This window comes from Protopterus annectens, chromosome 14.part0 (genome assembly GCF_019279795.1).
Source record: "Protopterus annectens isolate FY-2018-M chromosome 14.part0, PAN1.0, whole genome shotgun sequence".
Lineage (NCBI taxonomy): Eukaryota > Metazoa > Chordata > Ceratodontiformes > Protopteridae > Protopterus > Protopterus annectens.
Genome location: NC_056748.1, coordinates 550,744,601 through 550,765,401, shown reverse-complemented (window position 1 = coordinate 550,765,401; position 20,801 = coordinate 550,744,601). Strand labels below are relative to the sequence as shown.

The following is a 20,801-nucleotide window of genomic DNA, read 5'->3' as shown; positions in this document are numbered from 1 at the left end:
ATGGCGTGATTGTCACCTTTGATGGAAATTGGCTGTGAACCTGTGCGTGGAACAAACAAGATTAGGCTAGAGTTGAAGACAGAATAGCATGCTGATTAGCAAGCAGCTTAAATGAGTAATGTGCTCTGTTATGGAAAGCTATACAAAATTCTGAAAAGGGACTTTACCATTTTTTTTCCTGTGTGGGAACAGCAGGTTGTACCTATACAGAGTTTGGTGTATCTTTATGTGGACATGCATGTTTAGTGGAGAGAGTTACTCCCTTGCCTAGAGATGCTCTTGCCTGCCATGAACACAAGTGTGGCTACTATAGGCAGTTTACATAGCCAGTTAAATTTTTTCCATGCTCTGTATCTGAAGAGTAAAACAGAAAGAAAGAAAGAATATGAACTGGAATAACATTTTAATTGTGAAGTGGTCAAACATGTGAGACCCCAGTGTGCAAATCCTGATTTTTATGTACTTAGCCAAAATTCATACTCGTCAAGGATGATCACAACAGAGGGGAAATCCCTCTTTGCATTTTGTGTACCTTGGAGTTGTTTATAGTAGCTAAGAGTATACAGTGGGCACAGTCCTGCATGGGGTTAGTTGGGGACTCTGCCCTCACATAAATGTAATACTTTTAAAAAAGTATATAAATGTCATTTGATCATGTTTCTACAATCTGAAACAGTGTTATAGTGGGATGAATTCACACAGCTCACCTAAATCTATTTTAATTTTCTCTTTGCATGAAAGAGAATTTTCCTAGTTTCAAAAGTCAAAATGATTACAAGTAGGTAAAAAGCCAAACAATAACTTTAGTTTGAGAGAACTGATCTGTAGCTCTTTGTATAAAACTCAGCTGTATAAATGATCAGTTTCTAGTTGGGAACCATGCTAACTTTTGCTTAGTTGTCTGCTCTCGGAAGGACTAGATAATCTAAAAAGCAGTATAACTGCAACTCAGATTTTTCAGTTGAAAGTGTATGAATAAAAATTATAAGCATGAATGTCCCAAGCATGGATACTTGTGGGATGCTTATGAAAAGAGAAGGTGGGAAGGAAACTGATTTATTCATTTGTACTCTAAAGGCATACTGCTTTAACTACTTGCAGAATAACTGCAGATAGTTGGTTAAGTCTAGATTCATAGGTTCATAGGTAGGTACTAGGCTATCGGCCCTGGGGCCTATACAAGCCCAGCCAAAAAAGTACCCTGGCTTTTGCCACCCAAAAAAATTATTTTCCTGTGCCACTGTCGAGCAGAGCCACAGAGGTGATCCCCGGGGTGAATTTCCTATTCCCCATCCAATCATCAAGATTTTTCTTGAAGAGTGCTAATGAGGAGCTTTGTTTGATATAGATAGGTAGTTTATTCCAGAGTATGGGACGTCTCTGGGACAGGAATCTATCCCTCTGGCATGTTCTGTTTATTGTGGTGACAAGGTTTAGGTGTAGAGCGGAGGGATTGGGATTTCTTTAAGTGGAGTATGTCCAACAGCTCTGGGTTTGACATAGCTTTGTATGTTAGGCAGAGATCACCTCTGAGTAGGTGATATGCGACAGAGTAAAGCTGAAGTTTTTTGAGACAATCTGCGGAGGGCATCTGTTTGAGCCCAGTAATCCTCTTTGTGAGGTATTTCTGCAGCCTTTCCAGTTGTTGTAGATGTCTTGTGAGGTACATACCAAAAGGGGCATTGTACTCTATAATGGGTCTAATGAGTGATGAGTAGAGGGGAACAATAACCTCTTTTTTTTGGATAAGAAACCTTTTGTGATGAAGTGTGCCTCAGAAGGATTTCCTGACTACTGTGGCAATGTGATTATCAAAGGAGAGACTACTGTCCACCTGTGTCCCAAGGTCTCTTATCACACTTTCGATGTTAAGTATACTACCGCCTATGTTGTAGTTCATGGGTACAGAGTTTTTACCAAAGGGGCTGACAATGCACATTTTGGCATTGAGCTTGAGGCCATGGCTTTGACACCAGGCATCTGTCTCAGAGAAGCCCTTTGGTAGGATGTCCACATAGTTAGGAGTTTCGATTATGGCTCCTAGTTTGCAGTCATCTGTGAACTTCATTAGCCAAAAACCTTCTGAGTTAGCCTGTACTTCAGAGAAGTAGATACCAAACAGGAGAGGACGCAGGACTGAACCCTGTGGTACTCCACATGTCACTGGTCTGAAGTTGGATTTGGAGTCTGCTACTTTCACAGTGTGGGTTCTGTCAGTGAGCCAGTTGGCAACCCTTCTTGTGACATAGGGATTTATACCAAGTTTAGTGAGTTTATCTATAATTCCAGGGTGGGCGGATGGTGTCAGAAGCCTTGGAAAGATCTAGATAGGCTGTGTGAACCACCTTACCCTTGTCAATGGCTTTGGTGACTGCTTCAAAGAAGTCTATCAGGTTTAGGAGACATGATCTGCCTTTTACAAACCCAAACTGGTTGGGGTCCAGAGTTTGGAGATTACCAGTGTCTTTGTTTATAAGTTCCATGACAATATGTTCCATGGCCTTGCAGACCAGGCTCATCGGCTAATGAGGTGGTAGTTCCCGAAGTCCGTGGTGGCTCTCCCCTTGTGGAGAGGGATAACCGTCGCTGTGCGCCATTCAGCAGGCACAAAGCCTGAGATGAGGCTATGATTGAACATGGTACTTTGGTGGGGTGCCAGTTTGTTCTGTAGTTCATGTAGAATGCAGTCTGGGATGTTGTCTGGTCCCATGGATGCTGTGTTCTTGGCTTTGGAGAGTGTGTTTTTTACCTGTTCAGCCGTGATTACAAGAACTTTGCATTCTTCTGGTATAGAGATGGGCTCTTTAGGGGATGAAACTGGGGTAAAGTTAGCACTGAACCTATCTGCCAGGATGTTGGCAATATCAGTTGGGTCTGTATATTTAGTGCCATTGTGCTGTAACTCAGAGCAGATCTGAGTGTTGCCATTGAGATTCTTGACATAGCTATAGAATGCTTTGTGGTTGTCTTTAGAATCAGTGGCGATTTTTCTTCATAACTAGCTTTGGAGAATTTTATCAGGGATCACAGCTTCTTACTGAGGTTGACCAGGGAGCTCCTCCACTCATGGGATTTTACTCTCTTTTGCAACAGTTTCTTCCTTCTGTTGTACAGTTTGTTTATGGTAGGGGACCACCAAATTATCTTCCTTTTTTTGGAGGATAGCATCTTGGTTCTGTTTGGGATAGCACAATCCATGCACTCATGTAAGTGCTTATAAAGTGCAATTGTGTAGGATTCAGTAGTTGTAACTGTATTGTCCATCTGCATGGGTGTCATGAAGTTCACCACTTCTGTCTTAAGAAGCATGAAGTTGGCTTTGGAGAAATTTTTTACCATGGTTTCCTTAATGGGGGATGGGGGCAGGATGTGGATATCTAGGGTAATTAGCTTATGGTCGTATCGGACCAATGAAGTGTTGACTTCAGGTGTGGAACACCGGTCACTCATGTTGGTAATGACTGGATCTAGGATATTGTTGCCCCTGGTGGGGGTGTGGATAAGTTGATCCACGGCACTAGAGTTTATGAATTCCAGAAAGCGTTGATTTTAGCATTTACGAGGGTAACAGAGGACAGAAGACAGAATCAATGACCTTGGCAAGGTAGCTGAATAAAGCTTCTGTTACACTTCCAGAGTCACTCCCTCTGTAGATGGTACCTGCTCAACTCTGGGAATAGAGGAAGGAGGAATATGGGTCCAAGGCTGTTAGTGGAGACTGATGTCCAGATCTAGACAATACTAAAAAAAATGTATTTTTCTATAAGGAATGGCTATTTTAAAGAATTAAAGATGTTTTCTAGTAGTCAGAAAGAGAATATAAATGTGAAATTCATGGGTGTGCAAAGGAGAATTATGGAATTGTAATGGCCATCCATACTAAGCTGCATGATTATAGATTTTCTTTAAAAGCAGGATTGTGGCTGCAGAAAAAGTAGTCAGTAAAGGAATCCTGACCTGGAAAACTGGCATTTTCATTTGGAGACATATCAGGTTGCCATCTAAAATCAATTATATTGAAATTGCTTTAACTGCACAATGCAAGAAAATATCCTTTTTTTTTGTTACACATTCATTACAGGCACAAAGGTAGCTGATTATAGATAACAGTAAACAATATCCATTTAAATACCTGTTGCACAGTTTGACTTTTGGTTACATATTCATTTCCAACTTTTACTCTGGGATAGCACAAGGCTTTGAGTAAATCTGATGAGTTAAGACCCATAAGATATGCTGCTTTGTCAGCATCTGAAAAATAATAAATTAGAATATATTCAATCGCATACCTGTGTTTATGTTATAGATTACTTTATACTTTTTATACTTATAAGCATGATTGCCTACTGCAAAGCTTGCTGTTTACGTTCATATCTATCTTTTTATCTACCTATCTATCCCTCTATCTATCAAAATAATTTTTGATTCTCAGTTTATATTTCATTTGGATGGCTGTCAGTAATGCTTTAAAATGATTTTTCATTATAGCAAACACATGTTTACCTTCCTTATATCAAACTGAACCATTGGCCGTTTTGTTTTTAGTGACTTGCATCAGTGCACTGGAATTTCTGCACAGAGCTTGTACCTTTGAATTGTCATAAGGTAACCCACATAAGCTAAGACACAAACCACACTGATCATTATTTCTGACTGCACAGCCACAGAAGTGCAAGGTTTGGTGTGCACCAAGGCCATCATGGTACAGTACTTCTTTTTGATGCCCCATTTCTTCTAGAACTTTCCCTTTGAAGTAAGAGAAATGCAGTGTTCACACTGAATGCAGCATGTTAAGTAAAATGGATAAACTCTTACTTGTCAACTAGTATTTATATGTTATAACCTATTTGCCAGCAGCATTATCTATTTTAACAATTTCATTATTGTTTTACCTTCGGTTCCTTCTGGTTCAGCTTGTTCTTCTCTCTGTTTTTGTTTAAACCTCATATTCCCATAGTGCATCACTCCTCCTGTTACTTTGTAGATTACTAAGCTTCTCCTCTTGTGTGAAGCCAAGAATGTCAATTGCTCCCTGCATATGGGAAAAGTGTACAGTTAAGAGCCATTGGAATGCTTAGGAAGTGGTAAAAAATTGTTATCATTAGCATACATATGAATATGCAACATCTGCAAATAAAGAGAAAATATATTTCCAAGTATTAGCTAACCTATTAATAAGCACATGATTGCATCTATTTATAAACTGCATGTGTGCTAAATCATTTAGCAGGATAAAACTGCATTGTGTTTCTGCATGACACATTGCATGCATTACATGTTTGACTCAATGTGGCAAGTATACAAAAGGCACTCGTTTATACAGCAGGTGATTATTACTAGATCTGCCATTTGCAGTACACAGACAGAAAAGAAGCATTGTACTGAAGAACTCTGCAATAACCTGTGCTGTGGAAATTATATATTTTTACATATTTCTCTCCTTTGTCAATGACTGCTTCAAATTAGTAATGCTTGGACACTTACATCAGTAGCCATCAACTCCTCTGTGTCATCAATGCTTCCCACTGAGATTTCACCCTGGCTCACATATGGGTAGTCATACGGGTTAGTGGAAATTAAAAGCATTTCTGAAAAAAATTGGAAATTTAAATACATTACTCAGTTGACTTACTGGTAGTGTTAACAAAAACATCAAACATGCCATAGTTAGTAACTGTTTCCTTACCAATCAACTCAGGCTTCTTGTTACTCATGATTTGATAAAAGATGTGGTAGCTTCTTTCAGCAGCTAACTGGAATGTGACTCTAGACTTTTCCAGAAGGTCTGTTATCACATAAATATTGAAATATGAAGCAGAGTTTTTTGGAGTTAAAGTAGAAAAAAGACTAATAAAAATAACATATCTGATGGGTATACTTACAGGCTTCAATATCAGCTGAAGCTAGCTTTCCTGTCGTTCCAAAGTGAATTCGAATAAATTTACCCTAGAACATTATTAAAATAATAGTGAGTACATGTTGTCCTGTAATTATTATATGATATATGCCTTTGTTTTTCTTAATCAGGTAGGACTGGCTTTTGGTAACATGCTTTCTGAGCTGATGTTTTTCCTTCATTACCCCAAGCATGCCATTCTTTACTATGTTCCATAAAGGAATGAGCGAAAGATAAGATTGCATATCTGGCCCATCATGGTATAGGATTACTCTGTTACAGTATAACCATAATGTTTACGAATCACTACCGTCCACTGCCTTCTTGTCCGGTATAGACAACAAATCACTGCTCTCTTTGTTCATACTATATGGAGGACAATGATTACCTAAGTCTGTATCTTAAAACAGAAGTAATATTTGATTATGGGGTATTTGTAATTTTAGAACCACATAGTTTTCTTCCTGACCTTAAATATTTTCAGTTGTATATTGTGAAGCTAATTCTGGTGGTCTCTCTCAGTTTAAATGTAATGATCTACATTTATCAACTATTAGAGATGTGTTCCCATACTTGAGCATGTAGTTCATAAAGTTTACTTACAAAACGTGATGAGTTGTCATTCCTAACAGTCTTGGCATTACCGAATGCTTCCAGCAGTGGATTAGCCTGGATGATTTGATCTTCCAGAGTTCCCTGTAATAAAAATGTCAGTATCAATATATGTTTTAATTTAACAGGCATGTGCAAATTATTTGATAAAATATGCCTATTTATCAGGGTAATAAAATTTTCCAAATTGTCCTTGACATTACCATACCTTATATGAGAGAAGCAACATGGTAGCTTAATGGTTAGAGTTTTTATCCTCCAGTGCTGTAGTTCTGTCCTAGCTTGCAGCTTGCAGTCAGTGACTACAAAATTTGCATGCACTCTCTATAGCTGCATGGATTTTCTCTGAGAATCTACCCAACCATGAGGGTTTAATGGCCATTCTAAACTATCTGTATGTATTTTCCATTAACCCTTGCCCTTGTGATAACGGCCTAAACTGACCAGATCATTTATAAATCTAAGAAACACACACACACACACACAAACACATGAATTCATAAATAACAATATACTACTTGTATGACTCTGTATGATGATTTCATCTGTATTGACAAAATCTTCACTTTTAAATATACTGCTATATAAGCATTCCTGATTTAGTCACTATATATTTTCACATTTGTCCATGATCCCGGCTTGATCTATTGTTATTATTTCTAATTTTGTGGTATTTATGTCAAAGCTGTCAAAAGGTAACTGTAAAATATATGTTTGGGTGAATTATCTTGACCTGCAAAAAGAAATTGCCAGTGCTAATAAGCTAATGAATTATAAACAAACTGACCTGGAAAAGGAGATTACTGAAACAAAACTACTACTAGATACACCAAAAACAGCAAATTTCTAGCAAACCTGCCATTCTTCAAAACTTGGTCACTTGGCATCAAGAACAAACAGGAAACTGGCAAGAAAACTTACAGATTGGTAACATGTTGAAGAAGGTTTTGCTAGTAACATTTCCTGCAACATGTATATGCATGTAAAATGCATGCCACCAACTAGCTCCATCTCCCATGCAATCTGTTTCCAAGTGCCACATGTAAACCACGAGTAAGCATACATTCAGTTTTCAGTGTGTTGATTCATTTTAGCTAGTTATTGATAACAGAAACAGAGTGTGGGTCATTTCAATCAATGTCAGCTAAACAGCTTATGATCATGAATCTCTTGTATGCATTATCACCATCTACTCTGGAATATCCCATTGGTACTCATGTATGAGCACTCCATTATGTACCTTCAAAAGATCTCAACAAAAAAATTGAAACAACACGCAACACTGATCAATACAAGTAACTGAGAAATGTAAACTTGCAAATAAACATGTGTCCAACTAACACTTAAAATATATTACTTTATATTTGCCACCAGTTTCTTTCTTTTTGTCTCCAGCTGCTGTAATTGTTGCAAAATACTGGATGACACGTTTTGTGTTGACAGTCTTCCCAGCACCGGATTCTCCACTATGTATAAAAAAATACAAAAGTAGTTAAACCAACCAGTGAAACATCATCATTGCATATTTAAAAAGAATGAAAATGTTATTCTTTTGAAATTGAAAATTGCTCTTACGTGATTAGAATTGACTGATTTTCACGATCTGCCAGGGAGAAATGAAATAGCTTCAGAAATGCGTGCATTTATTTATCTGGTTATTTGCTTCCCTGCATACTACTGAACTTGGAAATGGATATGAAAATCATTATAATATGTGAGACAGTCCTAGACTAAATTCTGTAGTACTTATGCAGATTACCTACAAGCATAGCTAGCTTTAGGCACCAACAAACACTGCAATTTATTGTACTTTCATATTTTGTAACATCAGTCAAACCAACAAAAGCTAGTACAACAATCTTGTGTAATCAATAAACCAGGTGAGTAATAATAACTCTTACATATATTGTCTTTAAAATTCAAAGATACCTCTGGTTATACATACATACATACATACATACAAATATTTCAAGCACAGGCATTAATGCCCTTCTAGCTTGCCAATATACCAAAACACTTGTTCCCATAATAAATGTCCAGGCTGTTCTTAAAAATATCTAAACTAGTACTTGCTTTAATGTAATTTGGTAGTCTGTTCCATGCATCAGCTACTCTGTCAGAGAACCAATTAGTACACTTCTCATTCCTATAGAATCTTTGGTTGTCTGATGATTCTCTAGTACTTTTTGTTACCCCCAAACATTCTCAGAGGTAGTTGTCTCTAAATGCCCTATATACCTGAATAAGATTTCCTCTTGGATATCTGTAAGAGACACTGTACAAGTTCAGATATTTTAGTCTTTCATAATAACTTAGACTTTCACATCCATGGATGCTCAGAGTAATGGTGAGTGTGGAAGAGAGGTGAAGAAGAGAGTACAGGCAGGGTGGAATGGGTGGAGAAGAGTGTCAGGAGTGATTTGTGACAGACGGGTACCAGTAAGAGTGAAAGGAAAGGTCTACAAGAGGGTAGTGAGACCAGCTATGTTATATGGGTTGGAGACGGTGGCATTGACAAAAAGGCAGGAGTCAGAGATGGATGTGGCAGAATTAAAGATGTTAAGATTTGCACTGGGTGTGACTAGGATGGACAGGATTAGGAATCAGTATATTAGAGTCTCAGCTCAGGTTGGACAGTTTGGAGACAAAGCAATAGAGATGAGATTGCGTTGGTTTGGACATGTCCTGAGGATGAATGCTGGGTATATTGGGAAAAGGATGCTAAGGATGGAGCTGCCAGGTAACTGGAAAAGAGGAAGGCCTAAGATAAGGTTTATGGATGTGGTGAGAGAGGACATGCAGGTGGTTGGTGTGACAGAGCAAGATGCAGAGGACAGGAAGAAATGGAAACAGTTAATCCGCTGTGGCGACCCTTAACGAGAACAGCCGACAGAAGATGATGTATCAATGCCCTTGGTATATTTCTGCTGTACTCTTTCCAGTTTATTCATGCTTGTTTTCCTATAGGGTTTCTATATTTTTATTCCATACTCAAGTTTGGGTCTAATATAACTAACAAACAATGACTTCATTATGTTTGATTTCCAAGACTTTATAAATCTTTTTATACAACCTATAGTTCTATAACTATCATTAGCCAATTGGTTGATATGATTAGACAAACTCATAGCAGAATCTACCCATATACACAGATCCTTAAATGAGTCTACAGTTTCAATCACTGTGTGCTGTATTAAATATTCACCTTTCAGTTTATGTCTTCCAAATCTCATATGCTTAGTTTTTGATGTATTTATCAACATATTATTCTCCTGTGCCCAAATGGTCAATTTAGTCAAATTATTTTGCAGACATGCCTTATCTGTAACACTTGTAATCAGTTTTCCCAATTTCAGGTCGTCAGCATATAGACTGTAGAACACCTCAGATGAAAAAGTAAGGTCTGAAAGATACAATCTAAACAAATAAGGGTCTAGGACAGAGCCCTGTGGGACACCTTGACTGTAACCAAGGATTTCACCTGTCCAGTTGGTGTGTGATACTTGCCATGTCCTATTTGTAAGCCATGCAGCTATCTATCTTATCAACAGTACATCAATACCTAGTAGCTCTTTTCGGTCAACTCCACAAGAAATCACAAACCAAGACATGATTGTTTAGACATGCTATGTTATAATAATAGCGTTTTGTCAAATAGCAAGTTTCACCATTTCATTAAATATTTTACCATTTACATTGTGCCCTTGACTTAATTAAATCCTGCTGTTGAACATTCTCGCCACTAAAACTAGCATCATAGCTAGCTTTAGGCACCTGCAATACCCGTGGCTTCAGGAGACCCTTTAACCATCCTCAACTGTATGGAGGCCCCACAAAAGCTGCTGCTGGTAAGGGAAAAATTAGGACAAAAATATTTATTCATTGTCTGATTATGCGCTTTAACCAAAAAAGGGTTGTGACACAACCCTGTTGTGATAAAGCTGAGAATCAATGAATGAACATGAGCAAAGGTAAACACTAGAGATCAGCGGCCCAGAGTGACTGAACGCTGTGCTTACCTTGGATCTTCAGGGATAGTTTTGTTCTCATTTAAAGAGTTTTATAAATACTGGCAGAACACCAGATAATATAATTCTTAACTTTTTTGTTCAGGAATTCTAGGCAAAGCCAAAAATAATGTAGAATAAAGGTGTAAGAACTCAGGAACACATTTTAAATATTACTCTTTGGGTTGGGAGGGTGGCCTAATGGTTAAGATGTTTGCCTTACAAACACAAGGTGCAGGGTTTGAGTCTCACAAGGGATAATTGGCTAGGCTTAAAATGACCCACAAGGGCAGTTAACCTAGTACTAATCTATGAACTCTAATTTATTTACAAAAGTCAGTTGAATAACAGGTTTGCAACAGCATGCATTTTTGGGCAATAAGAAGCATGACACTCAAATGTTTGGGTTTGTTGACTCTGTAAGGCTCCTGACTGAAATGCTGGCACTCAAATGCCAAGTGCAATACACCGGAAAATAAAAGAATTGAAAATGCAGGAGAAGACTGAATCGTGAACATCGCTCTTCTCCTTTAAATGTATTTTTTCAAGGGCAAACCACTTGCAACCCCCATACCCCAAACTTATATATACCAAAGCCAAGGTTGGCATACCTCAGAGAAAAGGGAATATTCCTGGAAATGGCCATCCTAGACTTAGTATATGTAAGTGTGCTTTTTTGGCCTTTCAGTTTGTGTATTTCAGGAATCAGTTTAAAGGGTCACGACATTTAAAATGGTTACCTTGTCTATTATCCTGAATGGTTTACCAGCAAATCAAACTTTTTTACAAGAGAGAGAAAGAGAGAGAGCAAATTTATGAGGCAAAATCAGGCACAGTATATACATTACTCATCAGTGGGATAAATAAAAATTACTTACCCCTGTTTGATGACTGCTGAAAAAAGTCACTGATCTGGTGTGGCAATACCAGTGTTGCATAATCTATTGCTATTTGCTGAAATATGTGCAAAACTAATATTGTGTGTGTGTGTGTGTGTGTGTGTGTGTGTGTGTGTGTGTGTGTGTGTGTGTTTGTTAAGTGTAAGAGTAACAATCTGGCTAGAATGTATTTCACTTTCTAACTTAGACATTATCAGCACTGCTATTATGCTTGCATGTTGGGGGGTGGGGTTACCATGTATTTAAAAGTGATAATCTGGTCATATTTTCTTACACTAACCATTACAAAATAGACCTTATGCATGATAAATGGCTATCTTTGGTGGCTTGGCAGGAAAAGGATGTGTGAAAGAAACTATTCAGTGCTACTATGGATCAGTGAGTAGCACTGCTATCTTACAGTGAGTAGCACTGCTATCTCACAGTAGGTAGAACTGCCATCTCACAGTGAATAGTACTGCAATCTCATACTGCTTTGCACTGGTTGAGTTTTTGGCTGTGTGGAATGTACATGCTTTTCCTTGTCTGTGAGTGTGTCTATCCACATGCTCTGGTTAACCCCAGAACCTCAAAAACATGCACAAGGTGAAATGGAGTTCCTCCCTTTTCCCTGAAGGTGAATGTGTGAGTGTGTGTGTGTGTGTGTGTGTGTGTGTGTGTGTGTGTGTGTGTGTGTGTGTGTGTGTGTGTGTGTGTGTGTGTGTGTGTGTGTGTGTGTGTGTGTGTGTGTGTGTGTGTGTGTGTGTGTGTGTGTGTGTGTGTGCGTGTGTGTGCATGTGTGTGCATGTGTGTGTGTGTGTATGTGTGTAAAAACATCTCTGATTTTTATCTATACCCAAACACAAAATAATGGTGGGATGCATGCATTGCTTTTATAAGTTCATAGGTAAGTACTAGGCTATTAGACTATTACAAGCCTAGTGAATAACCAGAGATCAGAATAAAGTGCTGTACTTTGTGTTTGTTAGGTAAAGACTTTAACCCCTATGCCAACCCCACCCCTCTTCTGGGTAGCAGTAAAAAATGCACTTAAGTAATTATATTTCTAAAATAAGGGATACCACACATCACAGAACATTCAGACACTTGGACTTTCTAGGAGTCTTGTGACCCCCACAACCAGACTGTATAAATAGATTTTGAAATGGACTTAGTGGTAACCACTGCCCTCAGCCATACTAATTCTATAATCAGCCCTGCTTAGATCTATGTGTACTGAAGGTTTCTATAGGTTATGTGGTGTATGTGTGTGTGTGTGTGTGTGTGTGTGTATGTGTGTGTGTGTGTGTGTGTGTGTGTGTGTGTGTAGGGGATGAGGAGTGTGTGTGTGTGTGTGTGTGTGTGTGTAGGGGATGAGGAGTGTGTGTGTGTGTGTGTGTGTGTGTGTGTGTGTGTGTGTGTGTGTGTGTGTGTGTGTGTGTGTGTGTGTGTGTGTGGAGGGGATGGGGAGTGTGTGTTCATTACTTTAATTTTCATTACAGTCAAACTTTGTATGCACAGAGAGTCATTTTAGTTTGTGTTTGGGACTGAGAACAGTGTGGTCATTGTTTCTTTTACTTTTCTCACAGACCTCAGAGGTTTACAAAGAAGGTTACTATTGCTTGTGGAGGGACAGAGTACTGTATATTGGTAACAAAGTGGAATACATTAGTGTAATGATTGTTTTTTCTCTTTCCTCACAATCACTAATCAGGCATGTATGCAGATGGCTGCCTTTGGGGGGGTGAAGACTGAGGAGGCATGATGTATATGTATGACAGCAGCCACTTAAAATACATGACTGTGGCCATTTGAACCAGACAGATGCACAGGCAGTAACTGTCTTTTTTTTGGAGGGGGGGGGGTATGGGGCCAGGCAATATTCCCAGATAGGATCTGTATATCCTCACAACAGCAGAACAATTGTCTTGTTAGTTTATTATGAGCTGCTTTTTGTCAGTTGGGAACAGTAAGCTTTGGGCACAACTTATGTCTTTCTTGAAAGAAAAAAAATAAGACTGAAATTATTTTCTTATTCGTGGTTTATATTCAGGCCATTGCTGTATTAAAATATTGGAAAATGCTCTGAAATGCATCCTAGAGCATCTTTGGCTTCTGGGGATCCCAGTTTAATTTAATTATTTCCTAAGTAGTTATTACTGTCTTGTTTTAGCTAGGAAAGGTATGTTGAAATGATGCAAGGAAAATTAAACTAAAGTTGAACAGCAACAGTGAATTGCTTTCCTTAATCATAACTTCTGTACAAGCCATCACTGGATGCAAAGGTTGTATAAAAAATCTTTAGAATGCACTTCAGAGCATATAGAAAGTCATGTCTTCTTGAAAATAACTAAACAGTAAGATAAAATGTGAGAAAAGGAAGAAAAAAATGTAATGTGCATGGTGGATCCTAAGATGGGAGAAAACAGAAGTGAACACTGGATGATGTAGGGGGGTAATAAACAGTAGGCAGTGCCTAAGGTGCCATTTTGCCTAAGTCCATCCCCGTACATAGAATTGTTGTGTTATAATGTATCATTGTTTTACCTAATACCAGTAACTGTGAATGCCACTGTGTGAGATAGGCCAACATAGTGTGGCACACAGGCCTGCTGTAATGTAACAGTATTGTAGCTACAGGTCAGTCTGTGCATACTACTTCTACTTGCAACATGAACTAAGAGGTTGCTTAAGAGGGGTGGCAATGACAGGATGATACTTAAATTGGAAGTGCCCAAATTGCTAACACTGGCCCTGCTTACAAGCATACTGAAATACACATAAAAAGTTCATTTTTATAATATCTGCAAGTGCCCCAGTCACTGTCAGTATGTGATAGGTGTTACTTCATGCATATAAGCCTGTGCTGAAATTGAGACACCATGCAACTTTATAGAAGATGAATTTCTATTGTTTCCTACATTGCTTTATTTCATTAACTGCTCTCACTGAATGTGCTATCAGGAGAGACAAATCGCTATCTTTTAGTGTTTTGATTTACTGTGTCAAAAGGCAAATGTATGTCATGCCCGAATGCTAACAGCACCCATTGTCTTCTGCTCCATATTAAATGTCCACAATGCAGTGGAATGATCCCCTATAAAACACAAGCTTACTAATAACAACATAATGTCTCAACCAGTAATAATATAAATCATGTGTAGAGTGCATGTGTGCATGCATGCACGTGTGCGTGTGTGTGTGTGTGTGTGTGTGTGTGTGTGTGTGTGTGTGTGTGTGCGTGTGTGTGTGCGTGTGTGTGTGCGTGTGTAGCTGTAGGTGTCTATACGTGTGCATGTGCATGTGTGTTGCCTACCCAGAGTGCTAATGTAACATTAAAGGTTTCTACATGAGATCATAAGATAGCCTGTGTTTGATTACTTCCCTAACATTTTTTATGGTATGCATGTTCATAGGTTCATAGGTTCATAGGTTTATACTAGGCTATCTGCCCTAAGGCATTTATAAGCCTAGCCCAAATTATTGTGGCTTACGCCACCCCTTATATGAAAAAATACTGTGCCCATTAGTTTGTTGTGCCTCTGTCCGGCAGTGACCCAGAGATGATTCCCGGGGTAAACCTACGATCTCCCATCCACAGGTCTAGATTTCTCTTGAACAGAGTCAGCGAGGTGCTCTGCCTCACATGGACCGGGATTTTATTCCACAGCATAGGGAGTCTCTGAGTGATAAATCTATCCCTCCAGCACGTCCTATTTATATCCGTGCTAAGGTTTAAGTCGCTTGCTCTAGTGGTTTTGGTGGATTTGGATTTTTGAGGTGGAGCATGACCATTAATTCCGGGTTGGACATGGCCTTGTATGTCAGGCACATGTCACCTCTGAGCAGACGGTATGCGACTGAATAGAGCTGGAGTTTCTTCAATCTGGCAGCATATGACAGATTTTGGAGTCCCTTTATCCTTTTGGTGAGGAACTTTTGGGGTCTCTCCAATTGCTGCAGATGTCGGGTGAGATACATCCCGAATGGGGCATTGTACTCGATCATTGGTCTGATAAGTGAAGAGTACAGGGAACAATGACCTCACTAGATCTGGATGTGAATCCCTTCATGATCAGGTGGGCAATGTAGAAGGTCTTTCTAACCACTTTAGCAATGTGAGTGTCAAAAGAAAGGCCACTGTCAACCTGGGTCCCCAGGTCCCTGATAACCTCTTCTGTGCTTAGTGGATTGCCACCTATATGGTAGCTTGGGGTTACCTTGTTTTTCCCGAAGGGTATGACTATACATTTTTGGCGTTTAACTTCAGGCCATGGCTCTGGCACCAGCTATCTGTTTCCGTGAGTCCCTTCTGAAGGATATCAGTGTCCGATGCACTTTCCACTATGGCCCAGTTTGCAGTCATCTGCAAACTTTGTCAGCCAAAGTCCTCCCATGTTGGCCTGTACTTCTGAGAAGTAGATGCCAAACAATAGGGGCCAAGGACCGAGCCCTGTGGGACACCACTTGTGACCGGCTTGGAGTCTGACACAGCGCCAGCAACTCTAACCCTGTGGGTTCTGTCCTTAAGCCAGTTTGCAACCCATCTTGTGACATATGGGTTTACATTTAAGCTGGTAAGTTTTTCTACAATACCCGAGTGGGGTATTGTGTCGAAAGCCTTTGCAAGGTCAAGGTAGGCTGTATGGACTGCCTTTCCTCATCAATGGCCTTGGTGACTATTTCAAGAAGTCGACCAAGTTCAAAAGGCATGATCTTCCCTTGACAAAGCCAAACTGGGTCGGGTCCAATGTCTGCAAGTCCCCTATATCTTTGTTTATGAGCTCCATTATGATCCTCTCCATAGCTTTGCAGACTAGACTTGTTAAGCTTATGGGGCGGTAATTACCAGGGTCCGTGAGGCGCCACCTTTGTGGAGTGGGACCACAGTTGCCGTCGCCACTCCTTGGGCATGTATCCTGTGGTAAGGCTGAGATTAAACAGCTGCCTTATGTGCGGGTTTAATTCCTCATTTAGCTCGTGTAGCACACAGCCGGGGACACCATCCGGTCCCATTGATGCTGTGTTTTTAGCTTTAGAGAGAGCAGCTTTCACCTGCGCATTTGAGATGTCCGGGAGGCTACACTCGGCTGGGATAGTTATCTCTCCTTTAGGGGAGAGGGGTGAAGTTTGCACTGAACCTGTCTGCCAGTATGTTGGCAATGTCTGTGGGTTCAGTGATTTTTGTATCATTTTGGACTAATTCTGAGCATATCTGTGAGTTTCCACCCAGGTTCCTAACATAGCTGAAAAAGGCCTTATGATTGTCCTTTGAATCCATGGCAATTTTTCTCTCAAAATTGGCCTTAGTTGATTTTATGAGTGCTCGTATTTTTTGCTAATAATGATCAGGGTGACTTCCTTTATGGATTTTGTTCTATCATGTAATAGCTTTCTCCTCTTATTGTAAAGTTTGTTAATGGCTGGGGTCCACCAGACTGGACGTTTGCCCTTTGTGGAAAGAGTCTTGGTTTTATTTGGGATTGCCTGATCCATGCAGTCCTGGAGGTGTTCATAGAAGGCATTTGTAAGGGCTTCCGCAGCTTGGGTTGTGGTTTCCTCTGACTCAGGGGCCTTGAAGGATACCACACCAGTCTTGAGTAGTGTGAAGTTTGCTTTAGAGAAGTTCTTCACTATGGTCTTTTTGTTTGGGGTGGGGCGGGATGTGGATTTCCAGTGAGATTAGTTTATGATCAGATCTCACCAATGAGGGATATACTTCGGTGTGGAGCATTTTGTCCCCATGTTTGTGACAATGAGATCTAGTATATTTTCTCCTCTCGTGGGAACAGTGACTAGCTGTTCCATGGCATTTGAATTTATGAACTCCAGGAACCGTTGGGCTAGAAAGTTAGGGCTTGAGTAATGTTCCCAGTCTATATTCGGGTAGTTGAAGTCACCCAATATGATGGTGTTTGGAGATACATTTATACCCTCCAGTGTCTTCAGGAAGGCTGTGTGGGGTTCCTGAGTTTGAGAGGGTGGCCTGTAGCATGCTACAATTTGTAGAGCAGTTTTGCCTATTGTTAGTTGCACCTGGATGGTTTCCGAAGCTTCATGCGTTGCCACCAACCTGGAGGTGTGAGTATCCTTTATGAATATGGATACACCCCTCCTTTTGTGGAGTGGTCCGGGTTTTGGGGCCGGAACGCATGATATGAGGTAAAACCTAATAGTGCCGGGTGCTCTCAGGAGCCTTGAACCAGGTTTCAGTTACAGCACAGACATCGATGTTCTCCATACTGAGAAGGGCCTCGAGTGCGTGCATTTTGAGATTTAGACTTCTGGCATTGAGCAGCATTACCCTCAATTTCTTCCCATTTTTGTTTTCTAGGGTGGTAGGTTTAGAATTTGAGCCTTGCCTAAAAAGGCACTATGGGGTGGCAAGAGCCTTAGCCAATATCCGAATCCCAGGGTGACAGGTGCAAGCCGTCCCTTGCGAAGCAGCGTGGCTTGTCAAGCATGTCATCCCAGGCAGACAGACACTGGATCCCCTTTGAATGACACCAGACATTAAGCCAATTGTTAAAGCTGATCATCTTGTCTCTATATTGTGGCATCATTCTTGGTGAAGGAAGGATACTGCTCAGGGTTAGGGTCATACCTGCCTGGACTACATAATCAGAGAGCTCCTCTATGTCTCTTTTCATGCAGTCCAGGGAGGTACGTCTCAGGTCGTTCACACCAGCATGGACAATGACTGTGTCATATTTGTACTTGCTGTGGAGTGACCCGAGTGCTTGTGTTATGTGGCGGATTCTAGCGCCCAATAGGCAGCTTACTGTGACCCTCTCCTTGTTCAGCCTGGTGAGTGGGACGTCAGTGTGTCTGACTATGGAGTCACCTATGACAAGTATGTTTGGTGTTGTATTTGGCCTTAAGGGCTGTGACTGCTTTGCACACTGCTTTTGTGGTTTATGTGTTGCTTGTGGGGTGTCTTGAGGTAGCAGTTGTTTGGGTGTCTGCTTTGGAGGCCTCTGCTGTTTAGGTAAATTTTACTCAGAGCCTCCGAGTATGCCTTTGTGTGTTTATGTGTTTGATTCAGTGGAGTGGTAGCATTATGTGAGGCTGGTTTTGTGGTGTGTGTAGTTGCCTTCTCCTCCTGTCTGGTCTTGCCAGTCCTGAGTTGAGAGAGCTCAGCCTCCAGTTTGGCTAAATAGCTGCATCTCTCGCAAGTATTTGTGTTATGTGGGAGGAGGAGAGGGTTGTCTGTGTACATGAGGCAGTTATAACATTGCCTCAAGATTCCCAGATTCACCAGCTGGACCGGAGAGGAGATTGACAACTGACCTTTGGACATGCTAGAATAATATTGGGAATCCTTAATTGAAAACAAGGGCCAGTGGGGAGTGAGGGTGTAGTGCTTTTAATTTTTAGTGCTGACTTATATAATTGCTTTAGTGAGCAAGTGCCAGGTAACTTGAGTGCAATGTGATACAAGTAACTAAATGCAAAAACGACAAACAGTAACTTTCTTTCAAGTGAAACAAGGAAATAAGTACAGTAAGCAATGCAGATATCACTAGTGATCCACAGAAGCTGAGAAGTTGCGTATTAGGTGAATTAGCTTCCAGGGAAATAACAAGCAAACAAACAACAAGTATATAAACAAAGCTAGATTCAGTAGGCCTGGATCTAGTCTATGCTAGAGCAAACAAGGTGAACCAATTTCAGTAAGATACAGTTCAAATATTCAGGCACTATAAACCTTTAACCAGAAAATTCCCAGCTCAGAAGGGCAGAGTCCAGCCTCTTCTCCCACAAGAGTGCAGTCCACGAACCTTCTTAATGTAAAATAACTGGCCTGAAGCCCAAGTGCCTAAACCAGAACTAATACACTTGGACACTGGGCTCTCAATCAGCAGTTCCCAACTTAGAAGGATGAAAGCTACCTGTCCTGCCACCACAGTGCTTGCCACAAACCTTCCTAATGTAAAACAACTGGTCTGAAGCCCAAGTGCTTAATCCAAAAGACTTGAATGATAGCTACACTTTAATCAAGTTACAACCAAGCAGTAATAAATACCATTGAATACTTTAGAGAATGTCTGGATTAGTGCTCAAGTTACACAAACAAAGCTAGATCCAGCAGGCCCGAATCCAGTCTATGCCACAGCAAACAAGGCGCACCAACTTCAGTAAGAAACAGTTCAGATATGCATGCACTATAAGCCTTTAACCAGAAATTCCCAGCTCAGAAGGGCAGAGTCCAGCCTCTCCTCCCACAAGAGTGCAGACCACGAACCCTCTTAATGTAAAATAACTGGCTTGAAAGCCCAAGTGCTTAAACCAGAATTAATACACTTTTAGAATAACAGACACTGAGCCCTCAATCAGCAGTTCTCAACCTAGAAAGATGTAAGCTACCTGTTCTGCCACAACAGTGCAGACCACAAACCTCTCAGTGCAAAACAACTAACTGGTCCGAAGCCCAAGTGTTTAAACCAAAAGGCTTAGAATGAGTTACACCAAGCAGTAATAAATACAATTGAGTATTTTAAGATGATGCAAAAGTAAAAAGAAGTAGGTAAGTACAGTAAAAGCAGATGAAATTTTTTTTTTTTTTTTTTTTTTTTTTTCTGAACAAGTGCTGAGATCAAAGAAACAGATTTGAGTGCTGAAACTAGAAAACTGGCTAGTTACAAGAAAAAAAAAAAACAAGCTAGAAGGCTTCCCTCAAACACAGAAGGGCTTGGGGCTCAGAAGCCTACAAATAGTCTGTACCACTTAACAAGAAAGGCAGGAAATAAGCTTAATTTTTTTTTTTCTATTTCCCAGATGCTCTCTTTGTACACAGTAGGAGTGCCTGAAATCAGAATATGATCTCACTGCACTCAGTTGAGTGAGCAAATGAGATGGGCCCAGAGGCAGGCTGAGGCGGGCAGTTTCAATGCCACTAAGATTAACACCAAAACAAAACCAGGGCGGTGGGTGGGAATAACTGAAGAGCAGAATAACCAGTTAAAATTCCTTCAACACTCCTTCATACACAGTTTAAATCAATTTAAATACTGTATTTTTAAAAGAAAAAGTGCATAAAAAGGTACTTAAATTCTCTTATACGTCCAGTTGAATATAACCAAGTTCTTAGCTTGCCAAGCTGAAGTTTTAAAGCAGGAATTATTTCACATGCACCAGTTTAAATATGCAAGGACAGGAAATCACTGAATGTGGCTACCCCCACACCTGTAATTACTAGCAAATAACAAAATTCAGCCAACACTAGCTTTTAGTTCAAGTTACTGAAGAGCAGAATAACCAGTTAAAAATTCCTTCAACACTCCTTCATACACAGTTTAAATCAATTTAAATACTGTATTTTTAAAAGAAAAAGTGCATAAAAAGGTACTTAAATTCTCTTATACGTCCAGTTGAATATAACCAAGTTCTTAGCTTGCCAAGCTGAAG

General features: G+C 40.1%; 1 pseudogene; it reads right to left on the bottom strand.

Annotated features, from left to right (window-relative positions):
- The window catches only part of LOC122789094, a 75,928-nt pseudogene that overhangs the window by 45,709 nt on the left and 9,418 nt on the right, over positions 1-20,801 (bottom strand).